This window comes from Ovis canadensis, chromosome 15 (genome assembly GCF_042477335.2).
Source record: "Ovis canadensis isolate MfBH-ARS-UI-01 breed Bighorn chromosome 15, ARS-UI_OviCan_v2, whole genome shotgun sequence".
NCBI classification, from domain to species: domain Eukaryota; kingdom Metazoa; phylum Chordata; class Mammalia; order Artiodactyla; family Bovidae; genus Ovis; species Ovis canadensis.
Window position 1 is genome coordinate 70,534,593 of NC_091259.1, and position 21,245 is coordinate 70,555,837.

Consider the following 21,245-nt stretch of genomic DNA (forward strand, 5'->3'; position numbering starts at 1 on the left):
GGTTAAGAGCAGATGGCTTGATACAAATTCTGACTCTGTCATTTACTAGCTGATGACCATGGGCATGGTATTCAATCTCTTTGTGCCACAACATCCACATCAGTAAATGGGAATAATAGTAGTATCCAACTATAAGATATAAATACGATAGGTAAGGTACATAAAGAGCCCAGTACTGTGCCTGGCAGGTAGTGAGCACTCATACTTGATAACTGTTATTATTATTATGCCTATTATTTATAAGAACTCAATAAGTATTAAATGATTAAGTGAATTAATGAATGAGTGAGATAAATGTTAAGTGGCTATCAGGCATTTAAATCCAAGCCCAGTTGATGGGAAATTCTTCTTTCTTCTGCACTCTCTCTTTTTTTTCCCTTTTAGCTCTCTGTCCTCATTTCATCCTCTCAATCTGATGTAACTTTACATGTGCTTTTGAACGTGGTGCTGGAGAACACTCTTGAGAGATTCTTAGACTGCAAGGAGATCAAACCAGTCAATCCTAAAGGAAATTAACCCTGAATATTCATTGGAAGGACTGATGCTGAAACTAAAACTCCAGTACTCTTGCCACCTGATGCAAAGAGCTGACTCACTGGAAAAGACCCTGCTGCTGGGAAAGACCGAAGGCAGGAGGATAAGGGGGCAACAGAGGATGAGATGGTTGGATGGCATCATCAATTCAATGGACATGAGTTTGAGCAAACGCCAGGAGATGGTGAAGGACAGGAAAGCCTGGCATGCTGCAGTCTGTGGGGTTGCAAAGGGTCAGATATAACTTAGCCACTGCAAAACAACAACAAATTTTACATATATGCAAAGTAAGAAATTTCCTCACTACAGAATGTGTTCATTTATGAATAAACTATAGATCTTTATTATACTGTAGAATCACTTTTACACTTGACACAGATTAAGGCTTCAGAATGTCTTAATCCAACCTTAACCATAATTGCCAGAGTGAGAGTGTGTCATTTTTACTTGGTGTCTAAAGGGAGTAAGCATATTTACATGTCTTCCAAACTAGGTTCTCTGCAATCACAGTTTTCATATCCCATATTAATAGGCCTGGAGCTACTTAGAGTTTGTCATGAATAAGCACAGTGACTCCCTAGGAGAATAATAGGAGATAATACGTACATTGAAGAAAAATGTTATATGCACAAAGTAAATGAACAGGTTCTATAGCTTATATAAATGCTATAGTGAAAACAAGTGCTTATAACTTGTTAGTCATAGCACTTACCACATTTCATCATAGTTATTTGCTTCCATGTTTGTGGGCAGAGATTGTATCTTACTCATCTTTGTATCTGCAGCCTCAGCACAGTGTTCAGCACATGATAGACATTTAATATATATTTATGAATATATACTTAAATTTAAAGTAAAAATTGCACATAACAAAGAATTTCATGTTGCCATAAATTGTAGTCAAAAATCTCTCTTAAATTCTGTACCTATTGGGTTTTCACTCTGGTATTTCGCTTTGACATATATAACAATGTAACATATCAATTAACTATTGAATTTTAGATGGCAATATCAGGACAACAGATTAATCAACTACAAAACATTTACTATATGTACTACATACACTATGGGAGAGGTTTTATTGTGAGCTTATAATTTGGTGGGAGGTTTTTTGGACTTATGATTAGTTGACTTCATTTAACCTTATGTGGTATATATATACTACATAGGAGAACAAATCAAAACTCCCTTGGGAATTCCTTTTTGGTCTAGTGGTTAGGACTCTGCACTTTCACTGCCAAGAGCCCGGGTTCAATCCCTGGTTGGTGAACTAGGGAAACTAAGATCTCACAACATGCTTGCCCTGCCCCCCAAAATATCTCATATCATAAAATTTGCATTAAACATATTCTTCCTAAAACTTTTTTCTCCCTAATATACTGAGTTTTTCTTTTAACTTCCAATCCAAATCTTAATGAAAAGGAATGAGACAAACCCAGCAAGTTTATGAAATTTATCTCACTTGCCCCCTCAACCAGACACTCTTTCTGACCCCTTTACTTATGCCATTGCTGGAGCATTATTCTCCTAGTTAATCAAAATAAAGACTTCACAGTAACAGTATTCCTGTCTTTTCCTTTCTCTTATTCCTTTCCTCCAAGTTTTAGGACTTACTGATGGATTTTGCCTAGGGCTTCAAATGCTGGGTATTACCCTGTTCAACAGGCCAAATATTTTCCTGGAAATAGTGTGAATGCACTGCTCTGAATCTTCAACACTCTCTTTCTTCTTCTTTCTTTTTTTACTAGATTAAAAATTTAGTCTATAACCTCAAAACAAAGATTTACTTAAGCCCTGTCTATATAGTTTTGATCAATGACGCTGAGATAGTCCTCACTGAGTAATAACATTGAAACAAAATAGAGACTCACTTATGCTGGAGTATATAATGGAATGTTCAACAACCACCCCCTTCTTCCTCCAAAATTAGTTGTAGAACACAGATTAAAAGACCCACCTGTCTGACTGAAACTGTGAGATAAAGGAAAGGATGCAAAGAGAAATTCACCTGGAAGACAGTGATTTTATCCTTGCAGTCCTTGATTTACTAACTCAAACATACTGAATTTTATCTCAAAGAAAGCACTTCATCATTCAACCTGAGCAGCAAACCTTTCCCAATACTCTGTCTCAAACTTAAAGTGATAAAGAAGGCAATAACCCAGATAATTAATTCAATTTCCTCTCTGATTCTCTTCAATAGCTAATACAGACATATATTTAACATCTTATTTTGTTCTGTTCATGTTAATGCTATTTAAAATTTTATATATTGTTCATAAATTTGTAATACAATTTATGTATCTAAAGTCTGCTTACAAACTTTTAAGGACACAGACTTCTTTCATTTCAATCACAGTAAATCCCACTGACATTAATAAGAATACCACATAAGCAGGGAAAAGATGAAAGAGCTCTTAAAACTTATATTGCTATAAAATATACTAAAATGCTTGTTGGGCTCCTTTAGTCACAAAGTTCAGTAACTACAAAATTGTATCTGAAATGTGGATCTAAGTTAAGCAAAGATATAAAACACAAGGCTAAATTGAGGTACTTTTCTGAAGATCATATTTATCTAATAAATTCATATTTGAACCAAATGTGACTTGAAACATCCCTATTAAGTCAGTTAAAAGCAATTTTGCAAGATCAAGTAAGAGAGACCTGGGCTAGTCCTGGGAAAAACTATGGTATTATTTTTTAAAATTATTTTCTACATCATTTTGCCTTTCCCCTGTCTCTTAGCCAGCCCTCTTAGCCAGCAGAGCTCCTCTGTGGAGACTTGGAGCTTAGCACTAGTATAAGATCCAGAGTTACATTCAAGTATTGTTATGGTAAAGAATTTTTAAGTCAGAAGGAAATAAAATTTTCAATTCCTACTCCAATTCTGAAACTTGAATAACCAGAAGGGCAAAAAATTCAGACTTAAATCACAAACAGGCTAACAATAATTCCAAATTAATGATTAATTTTTTTGCCTATTCAGGGTGTAAGACTCATTTTGGAAAGTCCTCTTTTCTTGTTATGAAGTAGCAAAGTCACTGGACCTGAGATAATAGTAGTATTCACTCACATTACCCTATGTGAGTTAATATGTATAAATGTGTATAATCTATACTCTGAGTAGGAAACCAGTTAAAGGAGGCTAAAAACGCAAGTTTATTTTGGTTACTTATTACTGTTATTTATGACAAGCCCAAACGGCTTAAAACAACATTTTGATTCCTATTGGTTTGTATTAACATAGAGGAGAAACAAGGAAAAGCATGAAGGAAAAAGCTAATCTTCCCAAGTAGACTTTGTCCAGACAGTTAGCTTCCCTCCCCAGGTACAAATTACAGAGCTGGCCATAAAAGTAGACGGTCAGGGTATCTTCCTGACAATGGAGCCAGGGTAATGAGAGAAAGAAGGTTGGCACAATAGAGAATTCTGACTTGGTAGGTCTAATGTGGGGCCCCAGGCAGGAAAAATTTGAAAGGACCTCCTTTTGATTCTAGTACTAACTTCTTGCTCATAATCCTTGTTGATATGCAAATAAAAATCTCCAGAACTACAAAAACATTCTGAAACTCAAAAGTAAGATGCTACCTGGGAAAATCGTCAACAAACTTCGTTTATAAAGGGCCAGATAGTAAATATCTTAGCTTCTGCAGGCCAAACACTCCGTGACAACTGAACAATTGTATTGTAGCAGGAAAGTTATCTTAGACTTCATAACACAACAGCAGCCATGGACACTAGGTAAACAGAGGGGCATGGCTGTATTACAATAAAACTGTTTCCAAAAGCAGGCAGCTGAGAGCTGTAGTTTAACCACTCCTGACCTAAGTAATCAGAGGAATGGTTCTCTCTAAAATAAAGTCAATATGAAAACAAAAAAAGTTTAGAAAAATTTCTGTTTCTGATTCCTTTTCTCAAGAAGATTGAAGAAAAGATTGCATCTGTGAGAAAAAATAATCATTCACAAAAATGAAACACTTTGAAAATAGGAAAAATTGGATTTAAAATTGCATTGAAGGCAGCAAACAACAAAGTTAGAAGCAGAATTAGTAAAACAGGAGGCAAACGTAGAAACTTGTCCAGAATAAAGAGACAAACAATAAAAGAAGGAAAAATATAATAGGTTTAGGGGAGTGAAAGAAGCAGGCATTGGTTAAGAATTCCTAAAAGGGAGGGTAACATATGCAAAAGAAGGAATAATCAATTAAATGAAAAAAAATGTTCTGAGTTGATAATTTAGCATGAGTGGGAGTAAAGGACACATCAGATGAAACAAGAAAGCCATATGTTGGTAATTGTTGAAACCAAATGATGACTACTACTTTTCTTTCTATATTTGTAAGATGTGGACCAGTTTTTTCCTATCTATATAATGTTAAAGTAAACAGATGAGGCCCAAGCTGGAGCTACTCATGGTAAGCCCCATGTCAGCAAACCAAAACTTAACTACACTTCTATGCTTGGTTCTCCTAGGAAAAGAAGTCCTAGGTCAACCAATCAGTGATTGCCTGCTCAGCATAAGTTACCCGACCTGCTCCAATATGCTCTTTCACTTCATAGAGAAACCCTGCTCTAACCAATCAGCAAACACCCAGTACAACCTCCTTGTCCCTGCTCACTTTGGTCTATAAAAATCTCTAACCTTGATGCTGTGAAAGACTGAAGGCAGGAGAAGAAGGGGGCGACAGAGGATGAGATGGTTGGATGGCATCACTGGCTCAATGGACACGAGTTTGAGCAAACTCAGGGAGACAGTGAAGGGCAGGGAAGCCTGGCATACTGCAGCCCATGGGGTCATAAAGACTCGGACATGACTGAGCAACTGAACAACCATCTTCTCCAGTTCTTCAGAGCACCTGTCTGCTTGCTAGTTCAAATGCTGCCCAATTCATGAATAGTTGAATAAAAGCCTACAAAATCAGTAATCACTGGGGCTTCCGGTGGCTCAGATGGTAAAGAAACTGCCCACAATGTGAGAGATCCGAGTTCAAACCCAGGGTTGGGAAGATGCCCTGGAGAAAGAAATAGCAACCCACTCCAGTATTCTTGCCTAGGAAATCCCATGGACAGAGAAGCCTGGCTGGGTACGGTCCACGGGGTCATAAAGATTCAGGTCACAGAAAGTCAGACACAACTGAGCAACTAACACTTTCACAAATCAGTAAATTGTGTGTGGATATGTTTAACAGTAAATTTCTATTTGAAAAAACAGAATGAGTTTTTCTTCAGTTCAGTTCAGTTGCTCAGTAGTGTCCAACTCTTTGTGATCCCATGAATCACAGCATGCCAGGCCTCCCTGTCAATCACCAATTCCCAGAGTTTACCCAAATTCATGTGCATCAAGTCGGTGATGCCATCCAGCCATCTCATCCTCTGTTGTCCCCTTCTCCTCCTGCCCCCAATCCCTCCCAGCATCAGGGTCTTTTCCAGTGAGTCAACCCTTCGAATGAGGTGGCCAAAGTACTGGAGTCTCAGCCTCAGCATCAGTCTTTCCAATGAACACCCAGGACTGATCTCCTTTAGAATGGACTGGTTGGATCTCCTTGCAGTCCAAGGGACTCTCAAGAGTCTTCTCCAACACCACAGTTCAAAAGCATCAATTCTTCGGCACTCAGCTTTCTTCACAGTCCAACTTTCACATGCATACATGACCACTGGAAAAACCATAGCCTTGACTAGACAGACCTTTGTTGTAATATCTCTGCTTTTTAGTATGCCGTCTAGGTTGGTCATAACTTTCCTTCCAAGGAGTAAGTGTCTTTTAATTTCATGGCTGCAATCACCATCTGCAGTGATTTTGGAGCCCCCAAAAATAAAGTCTGCCACTGTTTCCACTGTTTCCCCAACTATTTGCCATGAAGTGATGGAACTGGATGCCATGATCTTAGTTTTCTGGATGTTGAGCTTTAAGCCAACTTTTTCACTCTCCTCTTTCACTTTCATCAAGAGGCTCTTTAGTTCCTCCTTGCTTTCTGCCATAAGGGTATAAAATAATAAATGTTAATTTTTTAATGTCAAAATAAAGCACAAGGAAATCAAACTTATTTCCCACTACACTTTTCAGTATTTTCATTATCTATTCTTCTAGCACTTTTTTCTACTCACAAATGTCTATAAAATTGAGAATATTTTACATATTCTTCTTTGTATTTGCTAGACTTCGATTCATATATAGAGAACATTTTAAATTTAATGCAAAACTTAAACATCCTAAATATACAGGACAATTCATTGATTAAAATATGAAGCCTTCAGTAGCAGTTAGATTAAGGAAATCTGTGTTCTTGTGTGCAAGTAATTGAAATCAACTATGACTAACATAAGAAGAAGAGGAGTTAATGTTAGAAGAGTATTGGGCAGCTCACAAAACTATTGAGAACCCTCGTGGAGAAGATTCAGAAAATGGGCTGAAGCCAAGGAAGCTTGATCATCAGGAGCCACAACCCAGATAAGATCAGAGGAATGGTCTGGCTTGGAGGCTGGCTGAGGTCACACCACAGGATATGATTGACATCAGATATGCAACACCATTGTAGATTCTGGCTGTCTTTGCTAGTCTGCACAAGCAATTCCTAAATTGTTTCTGCATCTGTATGTTACTCCCTCAAGATTCAAGGGCCTGACCAAAAAGCACATGAAAAGATGCTCAAGATTGCTAATTATTCAGTTCAGTTCAGTCGCTCAGTCATGTCTGACTCTTTGCAACTCCACAGACTGCAGCACACCAGGCTTCCCTGTCCATCACCAACTCCTGGAGCTTGCTCAGACTCGTGTCTGTTGAGTTGGTGATACCATCCAACCATCTCATCCCCTGTCATCCCCTTTTCCTCCCACCTTCAATCTTTCCCAGCATCAGGGTCTTTTCCAATAAGTTGGTTCTTCACATCAAGTAGCCAAAGTATTGGACTTTCAGTTTCAGTATCAGTCCTTCCAATGAATATTCAGGATTGATTTCCTTTAGGATGGACTGGTTTGATCTCCTTGCAGCCCAAATGATTCTCAAGGGTCTTCTCCAACATCGCAGTTCGAAAGTATCAATTCTTTGGTGCGCAGCTTTCTTTATGGTCCAACTCTCACATCCATACCTGATTACTGGAAAAACCATAGCTAATGCAAATTAAAACTACAATGGGGTATCACTTCATGTGAGTCAGAATGACCATCATCAAAAGTGGTTAAGACTTTGCCTTCCAATGCAGGGTGTGTGGGTTTGATCCCTAACCCGGGAGCAAAGATCCCTTCTACTTGGAGGTCAAAAAAACAAAACAGAAACATTATTGTAACAAATTCAGTAAAAGACTTTAAAAGTGATCCACATCAAAAAAACCTTTAAAAAATAGTCTACAAACAATATTTGCTGGAGAGGGTGGGGAGAAAAGGAAATGCTTCTACACTGTTGGTGGGACTGTAAATTGGTGTAGCCACTGCAGAAACCAGTGTGAAGTTTCCTCAAAAAAGTAAAAGTAGATCTACCCTATGATCCTGCAATCCCACTCCTGGGCGTTTATCTGGAGAAAACCATAATTTGAAAAGATACAAGTACTCCAGTGCAGCACCATTTACAATAGACACAACACGGGAGCAAACTAAATGTCCTTCAACAGATGAATGGATAATGAAAGTATGGTATGGGCTTCCCTGGTGGCTCAGGGGTAAAGAATTGGCCTGCCAATGCAGGAGACAGTTTCATTTCCTGGTCTGGTAAGATCCCACTTGCCTCAGAGCAACTAAGCCCAAGTGCCACAACTATTGAGCCTGTGCCCAGGAAGGGCAACTATTGAGACCACATGCTGGAATGAACAGAAGTTTGAGCACTCTAGAGCCCATGCTCCACAACAAGAGAACCCACCACAATGAGAAGCCTGTGCACAGCAACAAAGAATACCCTCCACTCTCTGCAGCTAGAGAAAAGCCTGTGCAGCAGCAAAAACCCAGCACAACCAAAAATAAATAAAAAATAAAAGCAAAAGAACAGCTGAATACTACTCAGTCACAAGAAAGAAAGAAATTAGAAATTCCCTGACAGTCCAGTGGTTAGGATTCTGCACTTCCACTGCAGGAGACAGGGGTTCAATTCCTGGTTGGGGAACTAAGTTCCTGCATGCCTGTGGTGCAGTCAGTACAAAGAAAGAAAGAAACAATACCACTTGCAGCAACCCAGATGGACCTAGAGATGGTCATACTAAGTGAAGTAAGCCAGAAAGAGAAAGGCAAATGTCATATGGTGTCACTTATATGCAGAACCTAAAAATTTGATACAAATTAACTTATTTACATGGAGAAGGCAATGGCAACCCACTCCAGTCCTCTTGCCTGAAAAATCCCATGGACAGAGGAGGCTGGTGGGCTGCAGTCCATGGGGTCACAAGGAGTCCGTTACGACTGAGCAACTTCCCTTTCCCTTTTCACTTGCATGCATTGGAGAAGGAAATGGCAACCCACTCCAGTGTTCTTGCCTGGAGAATCCCAGGGACGGGAGAGCCTGGTGGGCTGCCATCCATGGGGTCACACAGAGTCGGACACGACTGAAGTGACTTAGCAGTGAATCACAATTTGCTATACACCTGAAAAGAGCACATTGTTCAATCAACTATTTGTTGTTGTTGTCATTCAGTCGCTAAGTTGTGTCTGACTCTTTGTGACCCCATGGACTACAGCACACCAGGCTCCTCTGTCCTTCACTACCTCCCAGAGTTTGCTCAAATTCATATCCATTGAGCCGGTGATGCTATCTATCTAACTCATCCTCTGTTGTCTCCTTTTCCTATTGCCAGTAGTAAATGCCCGCCAATGCAAAAGTCACAAGAGACACAAATTCAATCCCAGTGTCGGAAGATCCCCTGGAGTAGGAAATGGCAACCCACTCCAGTATACTTGCCTGGAAAATTCCATGGACACAGGAGTCTGGCGGGCTACAGTCTATAGGATCACACAAGAGTCGGACACAACTGAGCACTGAGAAAGACCTGCACCCCAAAATCAACTGTACTCCAATATTAAAATAAAAAAAAAAGATTCTAGGCCCTGAGCTGGAGTCCCCAAATCCTGGATCTTAGAAAAGATGCCCTTACTCACTAGGAAGAGGGAATATCACTGCTCTTTGGTTTCTTTTGCTGCTGCTGCTAAGTCACTTCAGTCGTGTCCAACTCTGTGCGACCTCATTCATAGACAACAGCCTACCAGGCTCCCCCGTCCCTGGGATTCTCCAGGCAAAAACACTGGAGTGGGTTGCCATTTCCTTCTCCAATGCGTGAAAGTGAAAAGTGAAAGGGAAGTTGCTCAGTCGTGTCCGACTCTTGGCAACCCCATGAACTGCAGCCCACCAGGCTCCTCTGTCCATGTGATTTTCCAGGCAAGAGTGCTGGAGTTCTTTTGCTAGTGGAAGGCAGATCCCTGCATCCAACTAGGATGGACGTGATAGGGAATTCCCCCTAAATACTAAGTGGATGGGGGAGGAAAATACATAGAGAAAGAGAGAGATCTAATCTTAATATTCATGACAGAAATTACTATGTGATCATGACCTATGATTATTGGCTTTTAATACTCTCCTAAAAATTATGAGAACAGTCCTTCTCCTATTAGCTTCACTGATACGTTGGAAAGATAAATGATTTAATATATGCTAACTACATTGAACACCTTAGGAAAGCAAGGCATTATAGATACAAGTTACTTTAATTAGGAAAATTATAATCAGTAAAGATCATAATATCTGCTGTGCTTTAGACACAGAAAATGCTCAATAAATGTTCCAAGATCAAAGATACCAGAAACTGTCTGCAGGTCACTACAATACCATGTATAAACTTAAGTTTTAAAATAGCATTCATTTTTAGTTAACTTTTTCAACTTTGTTAATATAAAATACAGTTTCTGGGCTCAGAACTGGAGAGGGGAAAAAAGATGCATGGGCTGTTCAGTTGGTTGGATCTGTTACATTAATTTACAATCTGTGAAGGAGTGGATTGCCCCTTGAATAGTAATGGAAAATTAGTTTCTTTATTTCTTCATTAAGACTGTGGGAGGAAAATTAATACTCTCTTCTGCTTTTCCAAATTAATAGAATATATCTTTATTAAAATGATGAATATACACGCCTACTTTCTTTTTGGTTGAGAGGCTCTCTAACTTGCAGAACAACTGAACTTAAAGCTGAGCCTTAGAAGTAATTTTGTTAAGGAAGCAGATGCAGTGAGACTAAATTAGCTACCCAAGCTCACACAATTAACTAAGGACAGAGCAAAACTAGAAACTTGGGTTTCTGACTCTTAATCCAGTGCTCTTTTAAATTTATTCTGCTATTTAAAGGAGGGGGAAAGGAAATTCTTTTATTGTATGTTTCATAGTTAGTGTTTTTCATGTTTGCAGTTCCTATACCCTGAGGGGTAGTCATCTCTTATGCAAAATAATAAACAAAATACTACATTTCCCCAATTTTTTTGACATTAAGATGTAAAGAAATAGAACCCCTATCTTGAGGGTGGCCAAGATGATACTAACAATAATCAGCCTAAAATTTATTTTTAATATATTGTATGTATGAAGAGCGAACTCTTTTCCCATATGGATTACAAATGGTTTCAGTACCCTTTATTGCAGAGTCCTTTTATCCTTTTGATTTGCAATGCCACACTTCTTCCAAGTCATGTGGAAATCTGGTAGAATAACTTTCCCATCACCATGTTCTTCTCAGGAGTGTCTTGGTTTTTCTTGGCCTTTTGCTTTTCTAAATCAACTTTTCTTTCAGTAAAGTTTTATAATCTTCCCTATAAAGTTTATGCACCTTCTTAATTAGATTTGTTTCAAAATCCATTTCTATGTGAAGAACATTAGACTTTGCTCTGCGAGTCAATATTCACAATGAACTTATGCCAAATGGCTTTAACCAGGACTTGAAAACTCAATTATCTGTGGAGCCAAGTAAGAACAATGTGAAAAGCAGCCCAAGTATAAGACAGGAGAAGATGATGAAGGTTGGAGGGGCCCTACTGAGCTCCAGTCAATCGATACCAAATGTTACTATAACTTCTAAATATTCTAGACTTTCTGGAAATTTCCTGATTTTTTTAAACACTGTGTAGGCTGCCAATTTTGATCATCCTCAGATGATTTAAAATGAAGAATAATAAGTGAAATGTCAGCTTTCAGCCCACAAGTGAAATAAGACTTCAAAGAGAGAAAACATACATCCACAAAAAGCCTCGTAAACAGAGGGTTAGTGGACTTGAAAAGGAGCAAAGACAGCAGAGTGAGGTGTGTTGAGGCTCGCTGGCCTTTCAGCCAGCAGGCCGCCTGGCCCAGGTGCTGGAGTGCTTCTGGACCGTGTGAGTTTTTGAATCACAACTGTCTTGTTTTCAACCAGAAGAGGTTATTTAAGTTCAGTTTGGAATTGAGATTCAACACAGAGAAGCTCCTGGGTTGCAGTCATCCCTGGCAGTTTCTGTAGGAAGTAAGAAGCAACTTACATGCATCTTCTGCTGCTATTTGCTGAATCACAATGAAATTATTTTACAAGCTGAAGGCTGATATCTGATTTGAAACAGGTGTTTGGATGGTGGTATTTGTGAATTCTTTACCTTTTGTTCCAAACAAGAACACTAAACATAAATAGCAACTATGGGGGCTTCCCTGGTGGCTCATGGTAAACAATCTACCTGCCAATGGTAAACATGGTAAACAATCTCCTGCCAATGCAGGAGAATCAGATTTGATTTCTGGATCAGGAAAGTCCTCTAGAGAAGGAAAATGGCAACCCATGCCAGTATTCTTGCCTGGGAAATCCTATGGACAGAGGAGCCTGGCAGGCTATAGTCCATGGGGTAACAAACAGTCAGACACAACTCAGTGATTAAACAACAACAACAAATGAGTGACATCACGGTTTTGGTTTTTTTTAATGTCTTCAGTTTTAGCCAGTATCATGACGAGCACAGCTGAGACTTGAAGCAGTAAGTTCCAAATATATGTTCTAACTTGCAATGAGAAATGCTTAAAGAATTACATATATATCTAAATTCTGACTCATCCTTTACCATAGATTTACTGAATAAGAAAAAAGGTCCAATTTTGCAATAAAACTGTTGATGTGATTTAAAAAAGCCTAAAGATAAGATATCACAAAGTTACTTTTGTATGTGAATAAAACATCACAACTCTATAAATATATATTTTCCCATATTTGAGTTCACAGTATGGGATGGTAAGAGGGATTTTTCTCCTGGAGAAGGAAGCTGTGGTTGACTTCTTTCTCAGAAGCCTTTGGATATTCGAGTTTGGGGGTTTTTTTTAATGTTTTTCATTCATCTAAGGAATGACTACACCATGCACGTGATTACCCTATGAATGCATTCTTGGGTTTAGTGAAAGGTTGGTAAAAGGAAACAAAACAGTTTTTGAGTCCAGTGATGAAACCTCTCTTCACCTCTCTAGGGTGGGATATTGCATGAGTGCGTGCTAAGTTGCTTCAGTCTGGTCTGTCCGTTTGTGACCCCACGGACTATAGCCCTCCGGGCTTTTCTGTCCATGGGATTCTCCAGGCAAGAATACTGGAGTAGGTTGCATGCCCTCCTGCAGGGCATCTTCCTGACCCAGGGATCAAACAGGAACTCTCTATGTCTCCTGCACTGCAGACAGGTTCTTTACCACTAGTGCCACCTGGGAAGCCCAGGATGGGAGACTACTGTAGTACAAAGTACACATTCTTTTTTGTGGAGTCATATAGCTCTTGGGGCTTCCCTGGTAGCTCTCCTGGTAAAAAATCCACCTGTAATGCAGGAGACCCCAGTTCAATTCCTGGGTCAGGAAGATCCCCTGGAGCAGAGCATGGCCATCCATTCCAGTATTCTTGCCTGGAGAATCCCCATGAACAGAGGAGCCTGATGGGCTATAGTTCATGGGGTCGCAAAGAGTCGGACACGACGGAGCACAAGCACGTGTAACACTTGAGCCTTGGTTTTACTTGCTGCTAGGGCTGGAAGAAAAGTGGCATACGTGGTTTTTCATTCAGAAGATGTGATGGACACTACAGTGTCAACTGCCTTCCATTTTGGACATAGAGGAGTGAAGAAAAAAATGAAGAAAGTTTCCACATTTCTCCTTTCTCCTAAAAAAAGTGAAAACGCTTTATGCAGCTCATTTGACTTTATGGCATTTCACATCATATGAAAAACCAGATAAAAACATAAATAACTTTTTTGTTATAAGCATAAAAAACTTTTTTCCTTTGACCCAAGATGAGTTCTTGGGTATTTGATTTATTTTTCTAGGCAATAGGTATAATGTTCAGCTGAAAAGGCAGAGACTCAGGTAACTTTCCCCAGTTGGAACTGGTCTTTTTCATCAGAGAATGGACCTCAGAAGAAATGTTCTGAAACATATGGTTTGATCAATGTAGATTTCAAAGAAATTCAGGGTCTGGGGAAAAAAACCCTCATTGTGAAAAACAGTTCCAATAAGAAAAAAATATCATAAACAAATGTTCATTGCAACATTATTCACAATAGTCGAAAAGTGGAAATACCCCAAATGCCCATCAAGTGATGAATGGATATATAAAATGTGGTATATCCACACAATGAAATATTATTTGGCCATATAAAGGGATGAAGTACTGATTCATGCTGCAACATGGATGAACTTTGAAAGCATTATGCTAAGTGAAAAGAACCTAGTCACAGAAGGGCTATATATGGTATGATTTCATGTATATGAACTATCTTGAATAGGACTATCCATAGGGATAGAAAGCAGATTCTCAAGGAGTATAAAGAGAGAATCAGAAGTCAGTGCTAATGGATGTAGGGTTTATTTTGGAGGTGATAAAAATGTTCAGGAATTAGATCATTGTGATCATTTCACAACTTTGTGAAAATACTAAAAACATTGAATTGTACATGTTAAAAAGGTGAATTTTACTGTATATTTCAAATTTTTAACATAGAGAAGAAAACAAGTATATGTATTGGATATGCATATAAAAACCTGCCAGTGCAAAACTAGTTCTGACTTTGAGATTAAATCCATTCACTCATGACTCAGAAGGAATATTTATGCTTATATTATTTTTACTTTTCAAATAACTGCTTTTAATAGTAATTCCTTTGATATTGTACATTTAGAAATACCTACCCTTCCAGATGAAATGGAAACAGTTTTGTAACATCTGTTTATTAAAAATACTGTGGCTTATGTTGCCTTGTTCAGGTATGATTTTTTTTTTTCTTTACTAGTATTTCTAAAAAGAGGTGGCCTGAGTATTTATTCCAGTTCCCTGCTGAGGTCCTCATGCAAACCTGCCTGCTGCCTTTGCTGTGAATCCCATCCTCTCCTGCTTCCCCAGGGACCTCCTTTCCAGCCTCATCTCCTTAAAACCACATGGACTTACCAGCCTGATGCACTTGTGGTTTCCTCAGATAATTCAGTCCTCCTAGGTCTCTGTGCCTTTACACATCATGTGCTCTCTGCTTGGAAACTTCTAGTGTGGGGTAGCAATCATCAAAAAGCTGTTGATGCCAGGACTTCCCTTGTGGTCCAGTAGTTGAGTCCGCATTCCTGGTGCAGGAAGCCTGGGTTTGATTCCCAGTCAGGGAACTAGATCCTGTATACCGCAACTGAAGTGAAGTCGCTCAGTCGTGTCTTACTCTTTGCGACCCCACGGAATGTATAGCCTACCAGGCTCCTCTGTCCATGGGATTGTCCAGGCAATAGTCCTGGAGTGGATCGCCATTTCCTTCTCCAAGGGATCTTCCCAACCCAGGAATCGAACCCGGGTCTCCCGCATTGTAGACAGACGCTTTACCATCTGAGCCACCGCAACTGAGACCTGGGGCAAATAAAAAGAGAGAGAAATTGATAGGGTAGGAAAGAATCAGGAATTAAGATTGCCTGACTTAAGTCAGAATTTAAGCTTCTGACTTAAATAACTTTTCAGGTGGTACTACCACTTTCCATGTTTACGAAGACCAGGATCAGGGAGCACCAGGTTTAACATGGTAACTTTAAGCTGTCCATGAGACATCAAGAAGAGATACAAAAGATAGATATATTAGTTTGGAGTGAGATAATATGTGTTTGGAATAACAAAGGAAATATTTGTGCTAGAGGTATAAATCTGGGAGTTGTCAGCACAAAAGTAATGTTTAAAACCATAAAAATAAATACAGTCACCTAGGGAGAAAATGTTTCCAAAGAGTGCTCAATAAGTGGTTTTTTGGGTTTTTTCTTTTTCTTTTTGCTCGGTCATGTCAGACTCTTTGCGACCCTATGGACTGTAGCCCGCCAGGCTCCTCTGTCCATGGGATTTTCCAGGCAAGAATACTGGAGTGGGTTGCCATTTCCTTCTCCTGAATTTAGAGAGTATATACTTGTAAAAACTGTGAAACAGCCACCCAAAACAGAAAACTATGTAACAACTCTGCCTTCAAAGGAATGAAAAGGAATCAACCCAAACCCCTGTAAACACTAACACAATGAAAATCTATAATCCATCACTTTCCAAATATACTCTTAGCTATAAACTTCTGTAAAAGGATAGCGGAGAGAAAATTTTGTATTTTGTTAAGTAGTAACAAATTGTGCCATAATTTATTCAACAAGTCCCTTTTATTTTTTAAACATGTATTTCCCCAAAGTTTTGTGTAATTCATAATAAATTTTTATATCCTCCACAAATATTCAACACTTTTTTCTTCTCTTTTTTTAAAGTTTTAATTTTACATTGGAGCATAGCCAATTAACAATTTGTGATAATTTCAGGTGGACAGCAAAGGGACTCAGCCATACATGTACATGTATCCATTCTCTTCCACACTGCCCTCCCATCCAGGTTGCCACATAGCATTGAGCAGAGTTCCCTGTGCTATACAGTAGGACCTTGTTGGTTATCCATTTTAAATATAGCAGTGTATTCCAGGGAAGAATGGGGGTAAGAAATAGTTAGGGACACTTTTTTTTTCTAATAGAAACCAGCTTTCCAGAGAAGAGGCCTGCTCAGAATAGACTTTGATTCCCAAAGTCAAACAGAAAAAGTAACTCAGAACAGTGAAAGTGAGAAGAAGAGAAGCAGCTGGTCTAAGTGCTAGGAGGGAAAGGGGCAGAGACATGAGGACCCCTGCTCAACACTGTGGAGAAAGCTAAGGAGCATTTATCAAGTTTACTGGATGTTCGTCAATCTATTTTTAAAGTCTGTTTTCCATCTCCCCTACATAATCTTTGTGGGTAAAGCGTCTGCCTACAATGAGGGAGACCTGGGTTCAGTCCCTGGGTTGGGAAGATCCCCTGGAGAAGGAAATGGCACCCCACTCCAGTACTCTTGCCGGGAAAATCCCATGCACTGAGAAGCCTGGTAGGCTACAGTCCATGGGGTCGAAAAGAGTCGGACACGACTAAGTGACTTTCCCTTCCCTTCCCTTCCTACATAATCTTTAGCAAACTCACCATTACTAACTAAATGATTTTCATGCAGGGAGTTCTCCATAGTGAATTAAATGCCAAGGCATGACTCAGGTGGGCTGGTGACATGAAGAGAGACTACACAGCTAGTTTCTGGGCTACATTTTTTTTTTTTTAATGGCAATGCAATGAACACTTTTGGAGTTACATCTCTGCATATGTTCAGAATTACTTCCTTGGCACAAATTTCTAGATACTGCATTAAAAAGAATAAACCATTTTTAAGGTTTTTTATACACACTGCCAAAATGTCCTCCAGAAAAACTGAACTAATGTATCACTAGCAGAATATTAGAGTGTTCATTTCCTCACAGCTACATTCTAATCTTCAAGGAGTTAGTGAGAAAGGATGGTAATTCCCTGTTTTAACATGACTTTGTCACCATCTACTAAATGTTTTTAACATCACCCTAACTTGTCTCCTTGTTTCTGATCTTTCTCCGTGTCAGTTCATTCTGTATGTCACTGTATGATTAATCTTTTTATAGTAGGATTCCTATGCCAGTATTCCCCTGTTTAAAAATCTTCAATGACTCCTCACTATCTACTTAATTAAGAACAAACTCATCAGTCTGTCATCTAAAATGCTGCTCAATCTGGCCTCATCACAAATTTCCAATCTTGTTTCAGCCTCAACTTTCCCACACATACCTTATGATCTAGTCAAAATCATATAGTCATTGCTTTTCAGAACATGACCCATAATTTCTCACCTCCAGAGTGTAATAGTCCAGCGATGAAAATTCGTATCACAAGGTCTTCAAATCTCCCCTCCCCTGCCCGTGGCAGAGTTTGCTAATTACTCATCATTCTCTTTCCCACTGAGCTGGCATATAGTATCTCCACACAGTGCTACAGATGGTCACTACCAATGAAAAGGAATTGGCACTTGATATAAAACTAGCTTGCCATCCATGTAATAGTCCTTTCACCTAGCTGGCTTTCACCCCAGCTCCTCTCTTGAACTTGTTCCCATATACTAAGGCTCATTTCTAATGAGCCTTTCCCAAATCTACTCTCCACCTCCAATCTCTTAACCCATTATATGGCACTTAGACTTCTTACTTCATTTCATCTTGTTTTATTACTTGTGAGCTATCTTCTGCCCTTTTTGAATCATGTGTCAAGGCAATAGTAGTAAAGAGTTCAGAGTCTATAACCAGACTGCCATGGTTCAGATCCTGGATCTGTCTCATCTAGCTCTGGATATTTGAATAAACTTTTTAGCATCTTTGGGTTGTAGTGCCCTCATCTGTAAAATGGACATAGTAACTGGACCAACCATAGAAAGTTGTGAGGATTCAATGAGAAAATGCAAGTCAACTGCTTAGCTAAGTGCCACACACATATTAAGCCTTCAGAAATGTTATATATTTTTCAAAAATTGAAATGTAGGGTTCCCATATGACTTAGCAATTCCGTTTCTAGGTGTAAATCCAAGAGAATTTTGTTCACATATGTTCATATAAAAACTTATACAGTAAATGAATGTTTCTAGTAGCATTATTTTTTGAGTCAAAATTGGAAGTAGCCCAAATTCCATCAATTGATGGATAAATAATATGTGGTATATTCACACAATGGAATATTCAGCCATAAAAGTGAATGCAGCATTGATGCAAACTACAACATAGATGAACCTTGAAAACACGCTGAATGAAAGAAGTCAGTCACAAATGGCCACATAATATTGTATGGTCCCATTTATATGAAATATCCAGAATAAGAAAATCCATAGAGACAGAAGTAGATTAGTGGATGCCAGCAGAGGATAAGGGGGAAAGGAGAGGGATTGATTAAGTTGAGGTATGAGGCTTCTTTTTTGAGTGATGAAAATGTTCTAGAATTAGATGGTGGTGATGGCTGCACAGTATTGTAAATATACTAAAACCCAAGGAATTGTGCATTTTAACATGGTTAAAATGATAAATGTTATGTTATGTGAATATCTCATTATTGAAAAATGTTGGTTATATTACTGTTCATCTTTGTATCCCCTCGAGTGTCTCAGTTAAGTTCAGTTGCTCAGTCGTGTCCAACTCTTTGCGACCCCACGAACCGCAGCACGCCAGACCTCTCTGTCCATCACCAACTCCTGGAGTCCACCCAAACCCACGTCCATCGAGTCAGTGATGCCATCCAACCATCTCATCCTCTGTCCCCTCTTCTCCTCCTGCCCTCAATCTTTCCCAGCATCAGGGTCTTTTTCAATGAGTCAGCTCTTCGCATGAGGTGGCCAAAGTATTGGAGTTGCAGCTTCAACCTCAGTCCTTCCAATGAACTCCGAGGACTGATCTCCTTTAGGATGGACTGGTTGGATCTCCTTGCAGTCCAAAGGACTCTCAAGAGTCTTCTCCAACACCACAGTTCAAAAGCATCAATTCTTCAGCTCTCAGCTTTCTTTATAGTCCAACTCTCACATCCATACTTGAGTGTCTAAAGAGATATTATTAAGGAAGTATGTTTTTTTAAGGGAAAGATATTTAATATGACCTTAAATGCTAAGATGAAATGATTTAAGCAACTTCTATAAATTATATTATTATAATTTGCATGCATAAAAAACCATAGATAAATGATCATTTATTGCTTTGTAGAAATTCCAAGAATAGACTAGGCCCAACTAAAACAAGACAGTTCCAACAATCCTGGGATTACACTCAGCTAAAATACAAGCCAGCAAAAAATATTAATGGGGAACTAAAGAAGATCTATAAATATTCACTGATTATTTTTTAAAAACCTAATTAAAACAAAAAGGCTATTTTTTAAACCACTTACAATCATTTTTTACATATTAATATACACATTGACAAGGGGAAATGATGATCTTATTTGTCATTTCCCACTATATGTAGGTGGGCATACACATTTATAAGTTTTCCAAAGGTTAACTTGACAATATGTTATACCATATACATGGGCCTCCCTGGTGGCTCAGTGTAAAAGAATCCTGCAAGGCAAGAAAAGCAGGTTCGAAGAAGATCCCCTGGGTTGTGAAGATACCCCAGAGAAGGAAATGGCAACCCACTCCAATATTCTTGCCTTGGAAAACTCATAGACAGTGGAGTCTGGCGGGCTGCAGTCCATGGGGTCAAAAGAGTTGGAGATGACTTGGCAACTAAACCACCACCATCATACTACATACATATATTTATGGCTAGAAAAAAGTCTAGAATGATATCCTCCAAGTGGTACACTTGGATGTAGAATGAGGCAACTTTGTCCCCTGTCCGCATCAACTAAAATTTTCTACCATAAACATAAAAGTTGCTTTTGTAATAGAAAATGGTAAAAGTTTTTTGAACTTTTACTTAAGTTTTTTGAAAAGTGGAGGCAGGAGGAACCAGTTCACTTTGTTGCAGTCAACTTGTCGATTTTTTTACTTTTATGAGTAAACCAGGACACTATTAAGCTTGTTAGTGGTATATCTAGAAAATGATAAATAGATAAAATATAGAAGTAATTGAGGAGATGTTAGATCTACAATTAGATGGATGATCCATGAGATATTACCTTTACAAACCAGTAATGCAAACGTGCAATGGTTAGGTTCATAAAAATAGCCAAGGCAGTAATCTCTCATGATGTTTAAGAATAGAATCTCCATGATGTTTAAGAGTAGAAATAAGATGGAATTAAGAATTCAATCTTAATGAAGCAAATAACTAAATTTCTGTCTAAAATGATTATTCCAATAGTGAACAGAGACTGCCTTTTTATACCCTTCTCAGTACTGAATGTAACTAACAAAAATTTACTTTTCATCTCTTACATTATTAGTAAAACTGAACATTTTCTAAGATTTATTTATTGCGATTCAGATTTCTTCTTTTAACTTTAATGGTGTCTTATAAGGTCTAAAAATGTTAAATTTTATGAGGTCAAATGTATCAATCTTGTTCTTTATCATTTTTCCTTTGCTTTTATTATTAGAGAGTTCTTCACTCTAGGAGAAGATATTCTCCACCTGCCTTGTCTTCTAACTCTTTTGTGGGGTCATTTTTTTTATTTTATTCTTAAAGCCATCTGGAGTTTATTTTGGAAATAGATGTGAGAGAAACAACTCTTAAACACATTTTTAAGACATTACACATTATAACAGAGTCTGTACAAAGAAAATAATTGCAATATTAAATGTGTCCAAGGAGTCATCACTTAACAAAATTTCCTATGACATAAGCTTTTAAACAGTTTCTTCAGAGTTCACTCAAAAAGGATTGGGCTATGTGGAAACTAACTTTTAACAGTTTTCT

At 38.6% G+C, this 21,245-nt stretch overlaps 1 protein-coding gene across 1 annotated transcript in view; it reads right to left on the reverse strand.

The window, feature by feature from the left end:
* Positions 1-21,245, reverse strand: part of CCDC73 (coiled-coil domain containing 73) — a 187,229-nt gene that overhangs the window by 159,390 nt on the left and 6,594 nt on the right. The window contains exon 2 of the mRNA XM_069554681.1: positions 14,924-15,361. The gene's annotated coding sequence lies outside the window, so the exon portion shown is untranslated. The remainder of the gene's footprint in view (positions 1-14,923; positions 15,362-21,245) is intronic.